Source organism: Mya arenaria, chromosome 12 (genome assembly GCF_026914265.1).
Source record: "Mya arenaria isolate MELC-2E11 chromosome 12, ASM2691426v1".
NCBI lineage: Eukaryota > Metazoa > Mollusca > Bivalvia > Myida > Myidae > Mya > Mya arenaria.
The window spans coordinates 1895500-1906603 of record NC_069133.1 but is presented as its reverse complement, the minus strand read 5'-3'; the positions used below and the strand labels follow the sequence as shown (position 1 = coordinate 1906603).

At 34.8% G+C, this 11104-nt stretch overlaps 1 long non-coding RNA gene across 1 annotated transcript; it reads left to right on the top strand.

Annotated features, from left to right (window-relative positions):
* The first annotated feature begins 8241 nt into the window (after window positions 1-8241).
* On the top strand, window positions 8242-9869 carry LOC128211167 (uncharacterized). The gene is made up of 4 exons (XR_008257230.1): window positions 8242-8325; window positions 8618-8707; window positions 9150-9279; window positions 9767-9869. It is a non-coding gene; the product is annotated as an uncharacterized LOC128211167 (long non-coding RNA).
* The last annotated feature ends 1235 nt before the right edge of the window (window positions 9870-11104 follow it).

Below are 11104 nucleotides of genomic sequence, written 5' to 3'. Positions count from 1 at the left end.
AGCTACTCACTCGTTAATTACAGTTAGGAATTACGTAAAGTGATGAAACGTGTTTTAGTGTTTAGTAACATATTCATTTGGAGGCACATCTTGGGGTTTGAACAGGCATGATAAGGGTCATGATCGCCAGCAGCTTAAATTTAGATTCTCAAGGCATTGGTATTTAATATGCCCATATGTCCCGATAGCCCGAATTAAAAACATAGTTTCGTCGCATTACGGCGTTCGTAGATTCTTTATAAAGAGAACATTGAAAAATTGCTGTGTGTCAAATATCATTCACAATTTCCATTGCATTGATCATCAGATCAGATCAAACTTACTTAAAAATAAACATATTCATATTACAAATACATGGACGTGTGTGGGGGGTGGGGGGGCATCCGTGTCATTTATTATAAACGTTTATTATTTTATAGACTGGTCTGCTGGGGAACCCAATGATCTTGCTGGGGTACCCAATGGTCTACAGGGAGAAGACTGTGTTATGTTTTCAGCCTCTCGTAATTATCAGTGGAACGACGTGGGCTGTGAATACAATGAATTGCCCATCTGCGAAATACGGTACTAATATGTGAAGGAGATTTAAATTCGCATTCTTTTTGTTAAGTCCGTTTATTATAAACTCTTAATTTTACACCCACCAACATTAATATGAATGATAAAATCGCCCGAATACGTGTGCCTGGTGCATGACCCGGTATGAAGCTCTTTGCCTCAGGCCCTTCCATCCATTATCCACCCCGTGCATTGGTACACCATCCATTAAAACTAGAATGTTAAAAATATTTTTCTGTTCTAATTACATTCAAAGTTTCAAAGTGTATTCATACACTCAATGCAAACAGAGTTTACAAACATGAGGATATTATAAGTGCTAAGTATAACGAGGCTTTGTGCATAATGCAAATGCATATATGAAAACAAAGTGTACAGTTCAAAGTTTATCAATAGTCATTAAGTAGTCACTTTGTATCGTTTTTAAAAGTTTTAAATTCCTTTTTGGTGTCTATATTTTATAAATAAAATGATTTTTCACAAGCCGAATTTTTAGCGACCATAACATCTCGTTTTCGTTGTTCAAAGCAAATTATGTGTTACCCTTAATATCGATCGCACATTCGGAACTCCTCGGCCATTTTTTATCGAAAACAGCCTCGAATGTATATGGACGGTTTACATACTCTGTAATCGGTATGTTTAAGACCGCTGCAAGTAGACCGCCTAGTAATTTAATTTAGCAGTTAAACTTAATTACTTAACTCTTGGGAATCTTAATTATGTTTTAACAATACAACTTCACTGGCAATCATTTTAAACTAAGATCAATACATACAAGCTAAAACACTTTATTTAGGTTGTTTTCGATAAAAATGGCCGAGGAGCACCGAATGAACGATCGCAGTGATTGTAAAACACTTCTTGCATGTGAACGTGTAGATACAATAGCCTACATGCACATATTAAAGTTGAAACTAATCATTAACATATCAATTAATCAATTTCATTCAAATAGAAAAAAAACGCTATTAAAAATTCAATGAACATGCTTTATACTTTCTATTTCAGATCAGAAGCTACAGAGTCAATTATTGGTTAACACCTGAGGTGCACATCTTTTAAGTATCTGAAGTTGCAGTAATTAAGTTCTCGGGAGTTGCTGTACTTGATGGGTATTTTTGACAAACTCAAAAATAAAAAAGTACGAACATACAAGTCATTTGGGTTAGGATGAATAATATTCTACTACTAATTGAGCAGAAACCATTTCCTACATTATGTAACAGCAACGTTGACCCAATCAACACAAAATGGCATTCCGAGTTACGTTTTAATATGACCTAGGTACCAATATGCATATTCATACCTCACGCCAAAGCAAGTTTTTTGAGCAGAAGACGATTTCTTTTTTTAATGACAAAAGTGAAATATAAATATAATTTTGCCGAAACAATAGGCTGCTAGATTGGAAATGATATTAGCATAGATATAAAGCTTATGTCAAAGTCAGCCATAAATCCTCCCCCAAAACGGCCAAAACCTGACGCAAGACTTGGTAAATACGAGCCCCGTTAATATATTTTTAACACTCTGGAGAGATTTCATGCTACGACTTAAAAATGGGCATATATTAAATTCACAAAATAACAGAAATGAGGGAATTTGAGTTCTTGTAGGTCCCGTGCGAATAAGCAGACCGTTGGGTATGAACTAACTGTTGACGAAGAAGACAAAGCCCCATAATTTTGTTCGATCCTTCATCTGTTAAAAGAGGGAACGCATGTTAAATACACGCCTTAAATACAAATTTTAACCAACTAAAAGGTAACATGGACATTTAAACCATCATAAGGCTGTGGATGCATTAAGAAATGAAAAAAACAACAACAAATATTGAAATGATCAGAAGCTCATGAATTAAACACTATTGCGAACACGTAGGCACATTAAATGTAGAATTACCATGCGTTTGCATGATCAAATTGGTTACACACAGACTATCGAAATTTACTAAAAAAATGTATATATATATATATATATTTATAATAGTGCATCGATCAATAAATGAATATCACCAACATTTTACAAAATGTTCACCAATCATTTTCTAAGATATACATTGAATCATCCACATTTATCTCAGTATATACATTCAGAAGCGCCGCGTGCGCAAGTTGTTCTGCGTAATTACGATCTAGATGCCAGCGAATGATAAGTCTGCAAGTCTGTTGCTGGCCGAGGACAGATGCACTGCTTGAAGCTCGAACTCGCGAGAGCATGCCACGTATGCTACCTCGCGAAGACACTTCTGTAAGATTGGATCCTTGGTTTTCCCCGAATTCAAAACAGGGCAAACTGCTTGGTTGTCACAAAATATGGTTAGTTTCATCCCCTGCCATTTCACAGACCACAACTTTAAAGTGACTACGACACTGATACACTCAAACTGAGCTATATTTGAGCACGCTTCAAGCACACATTTGGGAAACACACTGTTTTATAGCTCCACATCAAAAAAGACAAACACCTGATGAGAACACTTGCTCAACAATAGACCATTGACTGGTTTTAATCATGGACACACCATTATAGATATGAACAAAACTAACCCACCACTTGACATCTTTCCTAAATTCATTTCCCAACTTCACTTTTTTAATCATTTTTTTTTTCAAACCACGTAGCTACGCTAATATACGCGATATGAACACACGGCTTGGTTTCACACATTTGTCAGTGGAGTTTTCCAAGAAGTGACTGTTAATCCCGCTTTGAGGCCGATCTCTCATCCATTTTGGAAGGAGAGATCGATTTCCTCTAAGCGCTCCGGAGTAGTCCGTAACTCCATACGATCTGAATCCAGAAGGACACCGAGAAAAACCATGACGGTCGAGGGTTCATACAGGCCTTCTTAACGTTTTCCTGCGCACCAGCGCGGCGCAACGTATCCGACAAGGAACGGTTTGAGTGTTGCGCGCGGAAGGGTGCGTTAGCACCACCAAAACCATCTTAATTATTTACACACGGTACATTTTGCAAAGAAACAATATAACGGATCATGGATGTTAGTCGCTGACATATGACGGCTGCTGAATGTAATCCAAAAGGAAGTTCACACTGACAGTCAGTCTATGTACATCTTACCGCGGCATCTTATAGATAGAAGATGAATATCACCAGGATCAACGCGTATCTGCCGATATGCAAGTGAAGTCTGTTTTAAACACCAAAGTTCCAGGGCACTGACAAAAACTAATGTCCACTCTAAACAATTGTGAAGGTGATGAGACAAAGGCTTCTGAAATTATCCAGCGGACAATACCAATTTGAGGTAATTTCTTTTATTAAAGGCCAATAACTTTCGATTGAAGCAATATGGATGGTTATCAAGCTTGTCCAAGATGTAATGCCTAAACACATTCTGAGCAAATTTAGTGGCGACTGGACTAAGGCTTCAAAAGTTATTGAGTGGACATCATACCGGATGCCATGTGTTATACATATGTTCGAATTAAGGGCCTTCCACAGTGCAAAAGTCATTTAATGACCAAACATAAATGTTTAAAAGACATATAGAGGATATTTGTTTATTTCAGTGTAAGATCGTATTTTATTTCACGAGCGTCATAGAAAAACATATTTTCACGAGTGGCGAAGCCACGAGTGAAAATGTAGTTTTTTTATGATCACGAGTGAAATTAAATACGATCTTACACTGAAATAAACAAATTTTCTGTTTCTTTTATGCTTATTTTCGGAGTTTTATTTGTTTTTTATTTATTTATGAATTACCCCCTTTTTTGAAAAGGGTGGGCTTTACGCCGCTACCCGTGGGGCGCCCCTCATGCATAATTATAGCTGTCAACATTTTTTACTTTCGGTTTGCTGAGAAATAGTTCTCTGCTATTCATTCTTATAGCTTAATATCCGCTCGTTTTTTATTGCAAAGCTTTATGAACAGTAAAAAATGAAGTATTATTAGTGCACAAATGTTCCAAAAAATAATGAAAACACTTTTTATTTTAACAAAATTAATACGCCGCTATTTATAGAATGAAAATTTGGAAGGTCAAATGTGTTAGCAAAACAAATGTGGATACTCATTGGATTTTAACCATTCTTCTTAGTTTAAGACTGCATATACGCGTGTTTTTATTGTAAGTTAATATACAGTCATCTTACTGTCAGAGACCAGTCTGTTTCGCTTTAAAATGTTTGTTTTCCAGAAGAGTAAATGCCACGCTAGTTTGTTGACACATTTTGAGATGTGGGTGGGGTAAAAAATATCGGATCTATCTGTAAATTGTTGTGTGAATTCTCCAGGAAGCTCATTTTACATACTACAACGGTTAACAGTTCAAAATACATTTGATCGATGCTATAAAATCTTATTTATGTTCGAACAGTTGTTTTTGTCTGTAATTTGTTTGGAATGAAAGCAAATGTTCGAACATTCAGCTTCAAAGATCAGTAAAATGTTTGATAAACGGGATAACCGGTAATAAACGGTAAGTTGTTAATTTCCAATTATATATTTATTTAAATTTATAAAATATTTCTTTATTTTTTTAACCTTTTTTGACATAATTTACTGAAGTCCAGTGTTCTGTTTTGACCAAGGCAAGTACATGTAACAACAAAGGATTTTAAAAGTAGTTCTGAAAATTGATATTTTCACTCCTTATTTTGCAGTGAAAATATCAAATTGATATTTTCACTGTTGTTATTTCACTGTTAAAACCCCATATTTCATCGTAAAGCATGAAAGAACATGTTTTATTTAGTTTTGAGGTTCAATATTTAGCAACCATAATAAGGATATCCGTAACAACATGTGTAGCTGAAATTTTACGAAAGAAGATTTTATCAAATTTCTAATGAAAAATGAATTTGTTTTTGTGTAAAATTCATGTAGTCAGTATTATCAAATTATCAATGTCTAGGGGCTTTGTGGTGATTGCAGCTATTTTAAGAAAGATATTCGCATTTTTGTTACCAGGAAATGCATATTATTAATATTTTTTTCAATATTTATTAAATATCTTTCTTATTTGAAAAGATATCACCAAGAACTCGCAAGACATTGTTGATTAGAAAGTCTGGGGCATGTTGACATAAAAACCTATAGTTATATTGACGACAAACTTTAACAAATAAATGCGTGACAAATGATTTTTGGTCCAAAATCTGATAAAATATTAATTTATACAATTTCGTTAACTCCTTTTTGTCACAAAGGATGTATCTATAACCCCTTAAAAAGATTCTTCCTCAAAACTAAATAAACATGAACTTTTAATACGTTTTAACTTTTAGCCTTTTCCACCCACTTTTGCACTGTGGAAAGGCAACAATCGCTTAAACATGTACACACGTTGAAGAATGCTTATCTTTGTTCCAAATATAATATGTATGACCCCATTTATTTACCTCATAAGGAAAATGAGTGGACGCGTGTTCTGGTGTTTGTTATGCTCTGTGTGTTTCCAGAGATATTCTGCGGACACGACATGTCCGGACAATTGGATACCTTTCCAGGGTTCTTGCTATTATATTGGACACAGTCCACTTACCTTTTCGCAGTCTGAGGTAATTAGTGAACAGTGGCAATATGTATCTAAATTGTTGGACAAATTCCACTTTCCTTCACGGAGTCTGAGGTAATAGGTGCGCAGGAGCAATATATATCTATATTGTTGGACACAGTCCACTTTACGGAGTCTGGGGTAATTAGTGTGCTGTAGCAATATATATCTATATCACGCCTCCAACATGAATGACGCAACGCCATTGGTCCAGGACTGGTCATGCGGTGACCCCATATTTTTCCATATTGGGTCACCAAATTTATAGCGTACCAAAATGGCGTCTATTTTCCGATTCCGATGAATAAATGAAACATTTAAACATGTAAACAGGTTGTCGATGTGATATATACATTACGGGGTTACTAGGTGACCCGATATTGGATATACGGGGCGCAGAAAACAATATTCGGGTTCGAGCTTCGCACTCACCCGATATGGTTTCCTTTGCCCCCTATATCCCATATCGGGTCACCTACTAACCCCTTAACTTATAATATTGTTGGACACAGTCCACTTCACGGCGTCTGTGGTAATTAGTGCGCTGTAGCAATATATACCTGTATTGTTGGACACAGTCCACTTTCCTTCACGGCGTCTGAGGTAATTAGTGCGCTGTAGCAATATGTATCTATATTGTTGGACACAGTCCACTTCACGGCGTCTGGGGTAATTAGTGCGCTGTAGCAATATATATCTGTAGTGTTGGACACAGTCCAATTTCCTTCACGGCGTCTGAGGTAATTAGTGCGCTGTAGCAATATTATAAGTTACGGGGTTAGTAGGTGACCTAAATTGGGATATACGGGGCAAAGGAAACCATATTGGTTTCCAGCGTCCCGTATATCCCATATCGGGTCACCTACTAACCTCGTAACGTATATATCATGTCGACAACCTGTTTACATGTTTCATTTATTCATCGGAATCGGAAAATAGATGCCATTTTGGAACAATATAAATTTGGTGACCCAATATGGAAAAATATGGGTCACCACGTGACCAGTCCTGGACCAATGGCGTTGCGTCATTTATGTTAGAGGCGTGATATATATCTATATTGTTGGACACAGTCCACTTTCCTTCACGGAGTCTGAGGTAATTAGTGCGCTGTAGCAATATATATCTATATTGTTGGACACAGTCCACTTTCTTTCTCGCAGTCTGAGGTAATTAGTGTACAGTAGCAATATAAAAATACATCTAAAATATATACGCATGTCATCATCCACTGCATGTTCCGGTTAAAAAATGTGTTCGAATTCCTACAAAACGTTTACGCCATTGTGTGTTGCCTGGTCAGATTATATAGCTGTACCATAAATAAATGAAATGCATAGGTGCAAGTACCTATGCATTTCATTTATTTATGGTCATGGCCATTTGCCTTATATGCATTTAAAATAAACCTTGAAACTTTTATATGCTTTACGATTCATTTGACATAACAGTAGTGTTGCATGTATTTAAATCAATTCAGATATTCATTTTTAACGTTGTTACTTTGATTATGAACTACATGTCTTCGTATTTGTTAAAGACAGCTGAGTACTTACATATTAAACTGTATTTCATCTGTATACAAATGATAAATTTTATTTTAAAATAAATGTTACGAAGCGCTATTTGCACGTGTGCTTGGACGTTTTGACTATTTAAAGAATGCAACTTCATCTTTAGCAGATGTTAAGACCTAAAAACACAATTAAATATTTAGCTTGAATTGTGCAAAATGCAATGACATGTTCACACAATTATTCACATTTAAAAGTTATGCCATTTTGATTGAATACAGGTACCCGTTGAACGGAGGTTTTCAAACAACTTTATAGGATGTATACATGTAGCTTACACAACGTGTTTCGCAACCACATTCATTTGTAGGTTGGCTGATTTCTGCCATTTTATGTTTTCGGCATTTCGATGAGGGTTTTTTCTAAAGGCGTATTTCAATCCCGCAAGTAGGCGCATTTTCCCATTTTGTCTATAGTCTTCCGGTAGGGATGAGTAAAAAGTATCACGGTACCGCTGCATTTTCAAACTTGTTCTTTTATGTACCTTTTTCGCATTTTCGTGTTTACGCATTTTCGCCGCAAATAGGAACATTAAATGTCAGAAATCATATCTCGTATATTTGTGATGTTCTAGCTCTTCTGCTCCCAACACCACAGTAGTCACCTTATCCATGTCAACGATGCAGCCGAGTCCGCCTTCATTAAGGACGCACTTCGCTACCACGGTATGTTAAAACATATGTCATATTTTTTTATTTTTTTTTACGCCTACCCAATAATGACTGTTATTCGGGAAGCGCCTATCATTAAATCATTAACTTGGAAAAAATATGACCTAACCCTTTTGTATATATTATGCTATATTTGTTAAATGAAAACTCGTGAATATTTAAATATGATTAAATTAATAGCTATAGTAGTAGTTTTATAAGTTGAATACATATTTTATAGTTCTATGCTAAAACTAATTAATATTATATTTGATCGTTTTTGATCATATATTGTTTCCCCTACCAGACCCGCATGAAGCTTGGGTTGGACTGACAGACAGCGATATTGAGAGCATTTGGAAATGGATAGATGACGATTCTGTTGCTCAATATACCGGTGAGAACAATAATTATTTTATACGTTAGTAAGTGTATGCAGATTGCAGAATATAATTATTATTCAGACATAAAATGTCTAAGATCCCATGCATAACGAAGCGAGCTAGATAGTAATTTATGGTTGACCCAAGGTGTTCGCTAACCGATCCCTATGTCGAGATATATGAAACAGAGCCAAATAACTAAAAACGCCCGAGAACTACTACTGTCAACCCATTCGTACAGTTATTTCAGAAACATTGATGTATATGTTTTTATAACTTAAGCAAATTTCGTATGACACTTATTAAAAAGGAGCTGAAAAAGGCTGCAACAATAAGGGTAGGTCGAGTAACATTCAACAAACATTTTTCATTTTTCAGTTTTAATCTTAAATATGTGTGATCTGAGCAATTCAGTTTCAATTATTTCTTGAGCATTTTCATTGGTTTGTTTTGTAGACTGGAGCAGTGGCGAACCCAATGATGCGGGCGGAGAAGACTGTGCTATTTTTAGGGCGGATCACAATTATCAATGGAATGACGTCCCCTGCGATAATCAACACTTGTTTTTGCCCGTTTGCGAATTGCAGTATGTAGTATTTGTTGCTGCTTTCCCGTTTTTGAAGTATTCCTTATTTGAGACAAATCAACATGAATATGCTGAATAAAATAATTAATTACCACCCGCATGGCTAGTAAAGGTGTGTCGCTGTACCCGCAAAGATGCCTTGGTTGCGACAACGTCTATAGCTAACGTACATGCATACATGTACATGAACAAAACATTACATCTGATTTATTTTATCTATCACCATACGCACTCGTATATACAAATACATGCCATGTATCAGACACATATTTATTGATTGTCGGAATTTATTTTATGTTCACATTTTCAACTAGGAGTAGGATTTTGTTATTGGTTATAAGTTTTCAATAAATAGGAAATGGTTTCTTTACTTCACACCACACACTTTTCAGTCATTCAAATGGTAATCAAGCATCTATATTAAAGTGCGCGTGTCTGAAATTGTTAACAATTCTCCCATTAAAATCCCTATAATTTCATATTTCAGATCCGAAGAGACAATAGTTGGCTAAGTGAAGTAACCGCGGTGGAGGCTATAGAACGTTATGTATTTGATACGTACTATGTAAAGAAACGAAAACAAACATGTATCCAAAAATGAGTTTTGGTTATAATAAACAATATACTGTTGGAATCAATATAACAGTGATAAATCGTTGACCTTAACATTGTCTTATTATTACGACCTGAAACTGTTTTTTGTTTTCTTTCCGTTTTTTAATGCACTCATAAGTTTCACGGAGACCGTTGTGTTTTTTCATAGTACTTAACAGTGACATGGACCAACCTTTAATGCAATCCCCAGAATAGTTGTATCACCCATCACGAGTCTGTAAACATGTATGAGGGGAAACCACTTTTCTAGTTTAGTAGTAGTAGTAGTTATAGTTGTAGTTTTATTCGTGCATTATGTCAATAACAGTACATTTTACATCAATATAAGATATATCACATATTGTATTTGCATGATATTTAGAGTCCTAATAAGTTATATCACAGAAAGTTTAACATGAAATGCATAATATTTACTAGATCTACTAAAACAAGTATTACTTCTTGTGTTAATGATAAAGCTATCTAATTTATTACCAAATAAAGTTTTACCAAATAAAGTTTAACATATTAAATGACATTGCACAGGATAACCCGTAAAGATTTGCACAAGTACTAAAGCTTATTTCCAACGGGGTCCATGTCTAAGGTATTAAAGTTGGCATTTAATGATTTAGTGAACAGTATTATATAATATTATATCATATATTCATATGAATTAAATTAGTATATGACATTCACCACAAATAAACTACTATCAGTATCACATAATTATATAATATACCACACAATTATACAAAAAGTTAAGGAATATTTAAAAATTACCAAAGCAACTATATAAAAATTGTGCGTATTCTTAGAAAGCGCACTTATATTTATCTATTTGAACAGTATTATATAATATTGCATCATATACTCAGATAAATTAAATTAATGTATGACATTCATCACAAATAAACTACTATCAATATCACATAATTGTATAATATACCACACAATTATACAAATAGTTAAGGAATATTGAAAAATTACCAAAGCAACTATATAAAAAAGGTGCGTATTCCTAGAAAGCGCACTTATATTTATCTAATACATAAAAATTATGAATACAAAAAGACAGACTTTTCAAACTTCACCATCTCATTTAAGAGGTGAGTTTTGACTAATTTCTTAAAAACATACTTTGATTCTGTGTCTTTGTAACAGAGATCTGTGTTTTCGAAAAAGAAGAAGTTAAAATCAGTTGGTCTTAGCCTTTCGCCGTCAATTGTTT